General features: G+C 39.0%; 1 pseudogene across 1 annotated transcript; it reads left to right on the top strand.

Annotated features, from left to right (window-relative positions):
- Positions 1-11,758: 11,758 nt before the first annotated feature.
- LOC308415182 (melanoma-associated antigen B16-like) lies at positions 11,759-12,658 on the top strand (annotated as a pseudogene). The gene has a single exon. The product of its transcript is annotated as a melanoma-associated antigen B16-like (transcript).
- The last annotated feature ends 269 nt before the right edge of the window (positions 12,659-12,927 follow it).

The following is a 12,927-nucleotide window of genomic DNA, read 5'->3' as shown; positions in this document are numbered from 1 at the left end:
TCTAGAAAATTCTTAATTTGATTATTTCTTCTTTGACCCTGCTATTGTTGCATAGAGCTTTTTTTTTTTTTTTTGCTGTTGTTCAGCTTCCATGTGTATGTGGCCTTTTTGTTATTTTTGTTATATTGCAGGCCAGCATTATTCCATGGGGATCTGATAGAGTGCATGGTATTATTTCAATCTATTTGTATCTGCTGAAGCCTATTTTGTGATTGTGTATGGTCAATTTTGGAAGAGTTACCATGAAGTACTCAGAAGAAGGTACATTCTTTTCTTTTAGGATAAAATTTTCTATGATGTCTGTTAAACCCATTTGTTTTATAACTTCTGTTAGTTTCACTGTGTCTCTTTTCATTTTCTGCTTCCATGATCTGTCCACTGATTTGGGTGGAGTGTTGAAGTCCCCCACTATTATTGCCTGTGGTGTAATATGTGCTTTGAGCTTTAGTAAAGTTATCTATATCAATGTGGGTGGACTTGCGTTTGAAGAATAGACGTTCAGGATTGAGAGTTCATCTTAATAGATATATTCTTTGATTAGTAAAATGTACCCTTTCTTATCTTTTTGATAACTTTTTTTGAAAATCTATATTATTCGATATTAGAATTGCCAAACCAGCTTGTTTCTTGGAACCATTTTCTTGCAAAAATTTCCAAGCCTTTACCCTGAGGAAGTTTCTGACTTCATTCTTGGGACGAGTTTTCTGTATGCGGTAAAATGCTGGGTCTGATTTATGTATCCATTTTGATAATTTATATTTTTTTTATTGGGGAACTGAGTTCATTGATGTTAAGAATTATTATGGAATAGTGATTGTTGTTTTCTGTTTTTGTTTTTGTTGTTGTTAGAGGTAGAATTATGTTTGTATGTCTTTCTTTTTGGGGGTTTCTTGCAAGTAGATTACTTTCTTGCTTTTCCTAGGTATAGTTTTACTTTTGTGTTGGAGTTTTTCATCCATTATCCTTTGTATGGCTGGATTTGTGGACAAATATTGTGTTAATTTGCTTTTGTCTTGGAATATCTTGGTCTCTCCATCTATGATGATTGAGAGTTTTGCTGGGTACAGCAACTTGGGCTGTCACTTGTGTTCTCTTAGGGTCTACAGGATGTCTGTCCAGGACCATATAGCTTTCATAGCCTCTGTTGAGAAGTCGGGTGTATTCTGATTGGTCTGCCTTTATATGTTACATGACATTTTTTCCTTACTGCATTTAGTATTCTTTCTTTGCTTTGAACATTTGGTGTTTTTACTATTATGAGGATTTTTTTCTCATATTATCTACTTGGAGTTCTGTAGGCTCCATGTTTGTCCATGGTCATCTTTTTCTTTAGGTTAGAGATATTTTCTTCTATAATGTTGAAAATACTAGGGCCTTTTATTTGGGCATCTTTGCCCTATTCTATACCTTTTATTCTGATGGTGACACTTGTGTCTGTGACTCCTGATCTATTTCCTAGGTTTTCTATCTCCTGGGTTTTCTCTCTTTGTGATTTCTCTATTCTTTCTAGTTCCATTTTTGAATCCTGTATGGTTTTTGTTCAGTTCCCTCCTCTCTGTCCTCATGTTTTGCTGTAATTTTCTTAGGGCTTGTAATTTTTTTCCCTGTGTCCTCCTGTGTTTCTTTTTGCGAGTCATTCATGTGCTTTTTGAGGCCCTCTATCATCAACATAAGGTATAATTTTAAGTCAAAATTTTGTTTTGTTTTTTTTTTTTCTGGTGTGTTGGGATATCCATTACTTGCCTTTGTGGGTTCTGATGTTGCCCGGGTGTCTTGGTTTCAGTTGCTTAGTTTCTTGTGCATGTTTTTTGCCATCTCGTTATCTGTGATGTTAGGTGATCTTGTTGTCTCTGACAAAGCTTGTCTTTCCTGGGGCCCATGGGCTCGGGAGGGAGAAGGCTTCTGGGTGCTCAGCTCTCTTTGGGCAGGCCATGAGTCATGATGGGGGTGGGCCAGCTCCAGGTCTAGGTACAGGTGCAATGGTAACTAGTCTTTTGTTAAAAAGAGGATTGAACTGGTTCTGCTACCCATCACTCATGACAGCGTGTAGATTGACTTTTGTATTCAGGCAATTTTCTTTCCATCAATTAATTAATTTTATTACCATCAGCATTGCCGTCCTCCACTCCTCCCAGTCTCCCCTTCACTGCCCCAGTGATGCCAGACAAGGACAGTACAGTTACAGGAACAGGGTCTGTATACAAGCAGCAATGTTGGGTTAGCCTCCACTCCAGTTTTTGGGGGACCCAAATAAAGACCATGCTGCAAATCTGCTACGATATGCTGAGATATCCCAGGTCCAGCCCATCCTCCTCTTTCGTGTTTCTGTCTCTAAGAACTCCCAAGGTTCCATGTTCGTTGACTTCTTGTGTGGTCTGTATCTCCTCCACATAATAAAAATGTGTTATGTTAGGTTGCGATTTACTTATTCTAATATGTCAATCACAGTAATTAATTAGCAAAGTAAAACATAAGAAATGAAATGTCATGATGTTCACCAAAGTTAGGGAGTAAAAAATAATATGTATATTACTAATCCTATTTTTCAAAACTAAACTTAAAAACAGTCCAGAGTGCAATACAAAAAAATAAATAAATAAACTAATGGAATAACTAATAAAAGGAGAAAATACTTAATGCCAGGATGACCATCTATATACAGGATATCATTTAAACCTCATAAAATTATAACCTTGATCTTTGACCTGTAGAAAGTATGTTGATAATAAAGTTTGCACAAAGTGGTAACCCGGAAGATGAAGAGAACAAATTATCAGTATGTGTTGTAGCTGACACTCCCCCACTAACCTGGTACATGTCTACATATTATTTCTACTACACGTATTTTGCAAACCGTGGATAAACCATGACACTTAACACATACCCTGAAGCAACATGGTAACTAGTCAAAACTTTACTAGAAAATTCCCCAGGAATCTCTACCTATAAGGTTAAAAAAAATTAAGAGATACACAATGAAGAATCCTGCAGACAAAGAACCGAAGACATATAAAAAGCGGCGGGTTTTGCAGAAGCCCATGTGACAATGTAAGAAGAAAGAAGCTACACCTCTGCAAGGTTGCCTAGGGACATGCGCACTGGTGGCGCGGCCCATCGGAAGTGATGTCACGGAGGGCAGAAGCCGTGTGTGGAGACCTAGGAAGCTGCTGAGGCTGGTGAGCAGCCAAGTTGGAAGAGATGCGGGTCATTTCAGGTACTGCTGATGGCTGTGAACGAACCCTAAATTAGTGTGTGAGGGATTCTCGTGTATTTTACAGGCACCTGCAGGGCGCTGACCCGAATCTCGCTTTCACCAGGAGGTTTTCATGGGGCCATCTGTGGACTGTGGTAAAATGTCAATTTGTAATAAAATTTATGGGATGTGGTTGGAGGCCTGGCTATAACAGAGGAGTCAACTTTAGAAGACGTCTTCTGGGGAAGGATTAAGGAGTAGGATTTCGTACAGCCATAAGCTTTGATAATGCTTATAGAAGTCAAAATATAAGCTTTCATAATGCTTATCAGAGTCAGAATATAAGCCTTGATAATACTTATAGAATTCAGAATATAAGCTTTGGTAATGCTTATAGAAGTCAGAATATAAGCTTTGAAAATGCGGAAGTCAGAATATAAGCTTTGATAGTGCTTATAGAATTCCAAATATAAGCATTGATAATGCTTATAGGAGTAAAAATATAAGATTTGATTATGCTTATAGAAGTCCAAATATATAAACTTTGATAATGCTTATAGAAGTCAAAATATAAACTTTGATAATGCCTATAGAATTCCAAATATAAGCTTTGATAATGCTCATAGGAGTCAAAATATAAGCTATGATAATGCTTATAGGAGTCCAAATATAAGCTTTGATAATGCTTATAGAAGTCAAAATGTAAGCTTTGATAATGCTTATAGAAGTCTAAATATAAGCTTTGATAATGCTTATAGGAGTCAAGATATAAGCTTTAATAATTCTTATAGAAGTCCAAATATATAAGCTTTGATAATGCTTATAAATTCCCAAATATAAACTTTGATAATGCTCATAGGAGTCAAAATATTAGCTTTGGTAATGCTTATAGGAGTTCATATATAAGCTTTGCTAATACTTATAGAAGTCAAAATAAAAGCTTTTATAATAAAATATAATCTTTAATAATAAAATATAGTAAAAATATCAGCCCCAGGTGAATATTTCGGGTTATGTCTGCTGGAAGTAGCCACAATATCTTAAGGTTTTGGTCTGTTCAGTTGACATTGTAGTGTTTCCTTTTTTAATAATTTTTAAAACAGATTTATTTAGCCGGATGGGGATGGCACATGCACTTGGGAAGCAGGCAGGCCTTTGTGAGTTAGCGGCCAGCCTTGTGTACAGACTGGAGTTCAGGACAGCCAAGGCTGTTCCAAAGAGACGCTGTCCTGAAAACAAATAAAAAGCAGACCAAACCAAACAAACCAAGACAAAGGTTGAAGTAGATATATTATAATATATATATATAATATATGTTATATATAATTATATAATATATTATATATGTTATAATATATAAAATCTACTTAGTCAATGTTACTTGTATATATATTTAACACACACACACACACACACACACACACACACACACACACACACATATATATATATATATATATATATATATATATATATTCTACTTAGGCTCTATAATGTTGCTTTGGATAGACATTATAATATATACGTTTTCATCACTGACCAGTTACAATTGGAAAACTGGTTGATGCCCTTTTCCCTGGAGAAGATGATTTTTCCTGCTCAGCATTCCTTAGTCACCTCTGTTCAATGGTGTGGCACATAGGCTTTTCCCCACTCACTCTTGTACATCACTAAGTTTCATCCTATTCAGCTCCTATTAGTGAGAATTTATGGGTCTCTGGCACGACTAGGAGATCAAATCCCACAGAAAACTCTCTGATCTTCTAACTCTTAAAATCTTTCTTTCCCCTGCTCCATAATGTGCCCTTAACATTAGGTGCTGGGGCAGTTTGTAGAAGGTCATGTTGTTCATTGTTTGGAATTTTCCATATGGTTTTCCATCTACTACAAATATAAGTTGGCTTGTTAAAGGGCAAAGATGACACTTAATCAGTGGGTTTTAGGACAAATGTTAAAATTGTCCTTAAGAGTTATGTTATTAAGCTGGTTGCATGTTCCCATCCAATATGGATGATGACTTCACTGTCACGAGATTGCTATCTAGGTTTTCAAGCCTGGCTTTCCTCTTGTTAGGTGTGTCTTAAGCACAAGTAGACAGCTTGTGGCTAGTGCCAAGTGTGTATTTCACAACTGAAGCTTCAGTTGTTCACTCAGCCCTTTGATAATTGCATGGGTGATAGATATATTCCAGCTGTGCCATTGCTGTAGCCTCTTCCTGAAGTGCATGGCATCTTAAGCAACATCTGTCTTCCTGACTTCTTGTAGCAGATCATCCTTCCTTCTCTTTAATAACTGAAGTGCACTTCATGCTCCCCATGTGTGCATTGTGTGTGTGACTGTTGGACCACGTACTAGAACACAGGTATAGTCTCTCAGGCCAAACTGACATTTCCATCTCGAGTTGGCATTTCTTACCAATAGTTCTTCAAATAGAGATTTTTAGGTGTATTTTGTTTGTTTGTGTGTTTTGTTTTGTTTTGTTTTTTTGTATGTTTGATAAGTTCCTACCTTGTAGTGTGCCTTTGCCTGTAGGCCAAGTTGGTTGTCTTGAGGGTAAGGCAGCCCATTTGTCCCTGCTGAAAGTTTTTGGTTTATTTCCTTCAAAGTTCTTGGAGGAATAGGTTTATTGATTATGTTGTAAATGCACCGGTTGGAGCTCGACACCACATTATGGTTTAGCAATGGATTCTTTATGAATGTATGGTGGCCAATTTTGAGTTTATCTGATGGTCTGTGTTGTAAAACGAATCCATGATGCCAGTCGTGGAGTACCTCTGTTTGAGCAGACTTTTGCCCTGTGACATTGCTGTTGGCCACGGCCAAATTACAAATGTAATTTGTAAAGTCTGCCTTGGACTGTAGCTTGTGATTGTTGGTCATTGGTGCTGTTCATAGAATTCACAGCTGCACAGAGTGATTTGATTGCTTCTCTCCTTTGGCATGTGGCGAAGGCCCTTCAGATGACATGAGAACAGGTCCTCAGGTAAGGGGCATTTAGGTCAGTTGGTGCCCAGGTCCTCTGCGTCCCATGTCTGAATTGTGCCGTGTCTTTACCAATAGGGTCTCTCTTTCAAGTCCGAGTATAGAAAAATGGGCAATGATAATGACCAGTGCTGTTTCAAGATTTCCATAGACCTCTGTGTTCATCAGGGTTTTACCACTGTGGACTGACACCATAACCAAGGCAAGTCTTATAAATGACAACATGTAATTGGGACTGGCTTACATGGTCAGTCCATTATCATGAAGGTGAGAACATGGCAGCATCCAGGCAGGCATGGTGCAGGAGGAGCTGAGAGCTCTACATCTCCATCCAAAGGAAGCCAGGAATAGACTGAGCATCCTCAGGCAACTAGGAGGAGTGTCTTCAAGCCCATCCCCAGGGTGACACACTTCCTCCAACAAGGCCACAGCTTCTACTAGTGCCACTCCCTGGGCCAACCATATGAAAACTATCACAACTTCCTTGACCTACAATTCACAGATAGGTTTTCCATGCACAGTACTAGGGTTTAAATAGTATGTGCCTCTCGATGTGTCTGGTGCATGAATTGTATGTCCCAATACAGAACATATTCTGTAAGATAATCTTTGACTCTTGGGATGACCATTATCACCCTCCCAGCATAATTTTATTCAAATTATACATGTGTGTGTGTATGTGATTGTGTATGTGTGTGTGTGTATGTGTGTGTTTGTGTATATATGTGTGTGTATGTTTGTGTATTTGTGTGTTTATATATATATGTGTGTGCGTGTGTGTGTTTATATATATATGTGTGTGTTTATATATATATGTGTGTGTTTATGTGTATATATAAATGTGTGTGTATGACTGTATGTTTGTGTATGTGTATGTGTGTATGTGTGTGTGTATGTGTGTGTATGTTTGTGTATCTGTTTGTGTTTATATGTATGTGTATGGATATGTGTGTATGACTGTATGTGTATTTGTGTGTATGTGTGTTTGTGTGTGTATGTGTTTATATATGTGTGTATATGTATGTGTGTGTGTTTGTGTGTATGTTTGTGTATATGTGTTTATATATATTGTGTGTATAAATATGTATAAATTACTGTGTATAAATGTGTATAAATTATATAATATGTATAAATTATATAATATATTACATAATATATAATTAATATAATAATTTAAGTTACCATAAAATAATGTTTCCCCATGTGTTTTTTGTCTGTACTATCTATCCCCCTCTGTGATTCCCTTCCTTCTCCCCCTCAAATAAAACCATCGTCCTGTTTGAACTGTTACTCCTTTATAATCCTGTCTCCAGGTTGCTGCCTTCAGCTTGTGTTTCAACTGCCTTGAGTGGTGAAATTTACCTGCAGTGTTAACTAAACTCTTTCTTCCTAAATGGTCTTTCATCAGGATATTTTAAAGGCATAAAAGAAGCAGACTTGGACAAATATTTCACAGCATTCATTTGGAAGGTTGTGTTAAAATGAGGTTGCCAATTTTAGACAAAGAATTATAGGCATGCAAATATTAAGGAACCTCTATTTGAGAGACAGAGGTTCTCATGTCCTACATTGTCCAAAGAAAATGCCTATTACGGTGCTTTGTTTTGGCTATTTTCTTAGCCCTAGAAAAACCTGGAAGGAGCATCTACAAAATATAAGCTTTGTCCCATCCCTTTCTTTCTTACTTTACTTTAGTGAGCTGTGCCCTTTGATGGGAAACCAGATAATTAAGAGGGAAGATTGACAGGTGCTTTTGGGATTTTTAAGGTAAGTGTTCTAGATCAGCAGTGAAGAGTGCACTCACTTTAGAAGCAGGTGGCTTTGCAATACTCACCTGTAATGTTAGGACCTGGATACTAGTGAAGGGCACTTTTTTAATTAATTCCTAATCTTGAATCGCTTTTTTAATTAATTATTTTTGTCCTAATCTTGAATCTTTAGTACAAGAAATAACAGATTAGCAACAGTGATGTGCCTTCCATAGTTTTAGCAAGTGTACATTATTTTTGGGTAAGCCTTTGTCCTCTTCCTGATGAAAGTTTTAGGGGCAAAGGTTTGTGGTCATAGACCCATGACATGTCACGTGGCATAAAACATCCAAAATCTGAAGCAGGATCCTGAATGAAATCTAAGAGATCTCCCTTCCCTAGAGCACAGGTCTCCAAGAAACAGTTGTCACAGAGATAAGCTGGATTTGCCAGACAGATTTCTTAGAACCCACAGTTGTCCGTGGACATTTACCCTGGTTCTGGAAGGGAATTGAACTGGTAGCTATGGAAATGTAGAAAGTCCAGTTCAATCAATACTCCAAATAAAACCTACAACTCATGGCCTGAAGGCATCAGAATATCTGAATTAATTAATATATCAGTACTCAGTTTCCCAGCATGTCTGAGGAGGCCCTTGGTAAGACAGAATGTGATATGTGGTTATTCCTTATTCCTGAAGATTGAAGATGTGATAATAGATAATTTGTTCTGTGAAAATTAAATCATATCCCAGACACTCCTATTGGAAAAAGAAAGGACATTTATTGACGGTGATGTATACCCCAAAATGAGTGATCTCAACACAGCTATACCCATAATGGTTACAAATGGTAGCATGGGAAAAAAAGCTAGATGAATTGAATGCCTTCAAGTTGCTCCCTGGTGTTGACAAGACACAAATATTTGGTGTGATACAACCAACAGCAGGTAAGGGTCTCAAACATTGTCAAAGTGTTTGGTGTATAGCATGAATGAACCATCCATACAGTTAAGTACAGGAGTGACCACAAATTAACTATTAACTACCCATATACTCTGTTCATCCCTGTAGATAACTCAGATAAAGACAGTCAAACTCACAACACCTCACTATGTATACTGGGATCTAGGATGGCCAGTAGTTGAATATTGATTTAGGTAAACTTCCAATGAAGGGGACACACCTGCTTTTTGGTTCTAGTAAGGTTCCTAAGTATTGAGGAGGTCAACACCACACACACACACAAACAGACACACACACACACATCTTTGGTCTTTAGTTTTTGCCCTTGTCCTAGAGAATTTTCATTTTCTTTAATTTAATGTATAGTTTTTTATTAGATACTCTGATTTACATTTCAGATGTTATCCCTTTACCCTGCCCTGCTCTCATCCCCCCTCCCCCTCCAGTTGCCTTCACAAAGGTGCACTCCCTTCTGATCCCTCTCCCCACCCATTGCCTTGTCATTCCCCTACACTGGGACAACATGCCCTCCCTAGACCAAAAGTCTCTTCTCACACTGATGCCAGACACTGTTATCTTCAGCTACATATGCAACTGGATCAATGGGTCTCTCAGAGTGCCCACAGAGGTTGATGTTTCAGGCTATGGGAGTTTTGGAGGGTTTGGCTGGTTGATAATGTTGTTATCTTCCCATGAGGTTTCAATCCTTTCTCCTCCTTAGATCTTTTCTTTAGCAACCTCATTAGGATCCCCAAGTTCAGACCACTGGGTAGCTGCAAGCATGCTCAGCTGTGTCTGTATGACTTTAGCATAGTACCTGAGGGGGAATCCCTGTCTGGTTCCTGCCAATAAGTACTTTTTGGGACCAGCTTTAGTGCTTGGATTTGGTGACTGCATATGTGGAGGATCCCCAGGTGAGGCAGCTTCTGAGTGATCTTTTCTTTAATTCCTTTTTCTCTATTTAACCTTGTGTTTCCTCCCATGAGAGTTTTGTTCTTTTTCCTAAGAAGGACTGAGGCATCCCCATTTTGGCCTTCCTTCTTTTTGAGCTTCATGTGACATATGAGTTGTTCCTGGGGTATTCAGAGCTTTCTAGGTTTCATATCCAATTATCAGTGACAGCATATTATGTCTGTTCTTTTGTGACTGGGTTATCTCACTCAGGATGATATTCTCTAGATGCATCCATTTTCTTAAGAATTTCATAAGGTCATTGTTTCTGACTGCTGAATAGTACTTCATTGTGTAAATGTACCACCATTTTTGTATCCATTCATCTACTGAAAGACATCTGGTTTCTTTCCAGCTTCTGGCTACTATAAATAGGTCTGCTATGAACATTGTGGTGCATATGTCTTTGCTGTATGTTGGAGCTTCTCTGGGGTATATGTCCAGAATTGGAATACCTGGGTCTTCATGGAGTACCATGTCCAATTTTCTGAGGAATCACCAAACTGATTTTCAGAGTGGTTGTACCACCTTACAACTCCACCAACAGTGGAGAAGTGTTCCTCTTTCTCTGCATCCTTACCAGCATCTGCTGTCATCTGAGTTTTTGATCTCAGCCATTCTGACTTGTGTGAGGTGGAATCTCAGGGTTGTTTTGATTTGCATTTCCCTGATGGCCATCTCCAGGCTCTCTTGTGTGGGCTCAGGGTTTTTGCCCCCTTACAATGTTATTTTTTAAAAAAAACAGAGATGCATGTACAGATTGTTAAAAGCACTTTAGTATAAAATATATGAATACATTTTTGCCAGTACTTAGTTTTTTAAATGTTTGATGGTATGCATTGAAACCTTACTATTTACAATGATCATAAAGTACATGTAGAACAAAATGTAACATAGGAAACAATGTTTTCTTGGTGTATAAAGGTTAAATAAACATATTGATTTGTAACTAACAAAAGTTGCCATAAGTCTATCCTCCTACCTTTTGAGTTATTAATGAGCAGGTTTTAAAATGTACAAATATTTCCACTTAGGATGAAAAGCATCTCTTCAGCTCTTCAGAGCACCCAGGGACCTGTGTGTAGGTCGCCTGAACATTTCAAATAAGCAGCGGCCTTACTGTTTTAGTCTTAGGAGCAGGGTTATATTATTATTATTATTATTATTATTATTATTATTATTATTATTATTATTATTATTATTATTAAGTTTTCATAAAATTTTGATCATATCCACCTTCTTTTCCAACCTTCTCCTCAATACCACCTCCTTTTATTCCTACCCAATTTGTTTTGTTTTGTTAATCTATTAAGTTCTACTTTCACTCCCTACATAGTTTGGTGTGTGTGTATCTATCTAGCCGAGCGTGCTTAACCCACAAAGCGTTACAACCTTAGAGAAAATTCAATTCTCCATATCAGCAGCTATGTGCAGTTCTTCAGCCACAAACAGAAGGTCAGACCCATCTTGGGAAGGAAAAGTTTTGTTATGGCAAAAAATGTGGCTTAATGTTGATTAAACTAGTGAAGATTAAGGAGCTTTTTCTCTTCATTTAGAAAAGGAGTGACTGCTACAGAGCCACATGTGTGTCCTCACTGCCCTCTGACCATTCCATGCTGGCACTCAGCATGTCTTTTAATTTGCACACATCAGGTCTTCCTTGTGAACTTGCATAACACAACTTTCACAACTCTGTTGGAAGAGCGAATTTTACAGGCAGGTGACCCCCATCCCCTTCCTTTTTCTTTCAAACAGTTCCTGGTTTTGCTGCCTTCTCTCCTCCACACCTGCCATGTCCCAACTTCAGAAGAGTCCAGAACATACAGCTAACCAAGGCCAGACCTGTGAAGAAACCTGGCAATTCCAGACCACAGCAGGCTCCGCCCAGTTGAGGAGCCACGTTCCTCATCTCTTCTCCCTATGGCTGGAAGTCTGAAGGGTCAGACCGGCGAGGAGGCCCAGGTCCCCAGGGCTGCAGAGGAACCATGTTCCTCCTGTCAACTTATCATGGCTGAAAACCAGGAAGATCCTGCACATGGGAGACTCAGTCTTTCCAGTGGTCTTCAGCATTCCTGTGCCACTTCAGGCGACTGTGCCGAGGGCCTGGGTCACCGAGAGATACAGGGTGGCCCGGCCTTCCTTCCACATCAGCCAAATTTGCCTGGCATGTCCATAGATGGCAAAGTTAATTTCTTGGTGAATTACATGCTGGTCAAGTACCAGGCGAGGGAGATGCTGAGCATGAGTGACATCATGGCACTCATTGTCAGAGAAGATTCAGACCGTTATCAGGAAATCCTCATGAGAGCCTCTGAGCACATGGAGATGGTCTTTGGCCTGGGTGTGAAGGAGGTGGACGCCATCAACCACTTCTACACCATCTTCATCAAATTAGGCCTCACCTATGATGGGATGCACAGCCATGAGGTCAGCTTCCCCAAGACCGGTCTCCTGATCCTCATCCTGGGTGTCGTCTTCATGAAAGGCAACCATGTGACAGAGGAGGACATTTGGGAAGCATTGAGCCCGATGGGCATCTACCCTGGAATGGATCATTTCACCTTCAGTGAACCCTGAGAGCTCATCACGTTTGAGTTTGTGATGGAGGGGTACCTGGCACGCCAGCCACTGGGCAACATGGATCCCATGCAGTGTGCATTTGTGTGGGGCCCGCGGGCTAAGGCAGAAACTAGTAAGATGAGGGTATTGGAGTTTGTGGAGAAGGTTCAAGGGTCAGACCCTACTGCCTTTCCTTCTCAGTATGAAGAAGCAGTGCTGGAAGAAGAGAGACAGCTTGGCATGATTTTAGGGTCACAGTAAGAGACACAGAAGGAACTGTGTTACCCGGCAGTTTGCTCACTGGATTGTTCCCAATCGTGGATTACCTCTGGGGGGGGGTGGGTGAAGTAAAAAATAATGCTGCTTAAGAGAGACTTTTAAACATAATATTTCTACTGTGATTTGAGTTGTATATGATAATTAATGCTGAATAGTTTAATGAAGATAACAGTAATGAAAATACTTATGATTCAGATGAAGACCAAGAGTTGTTCCTTGTCACAATCGTATGAATTTTTACATCATTAAGA

Source organism: Micromys minutus (assembly GCF_963924665.1).
Source record: "Micromys minutus genome assembly, chromosome: X".
NCBI lineage: Eukaryota > Metazoa > Chordata > Mammalia > Rodentia > Muridae > Micromys > Micromys minutus.
The sequence above is the reverse complement of the archived record's forward strand: the minus strand, read 5'-3'. Positions and strand labels throughout refer to the sequence as shown.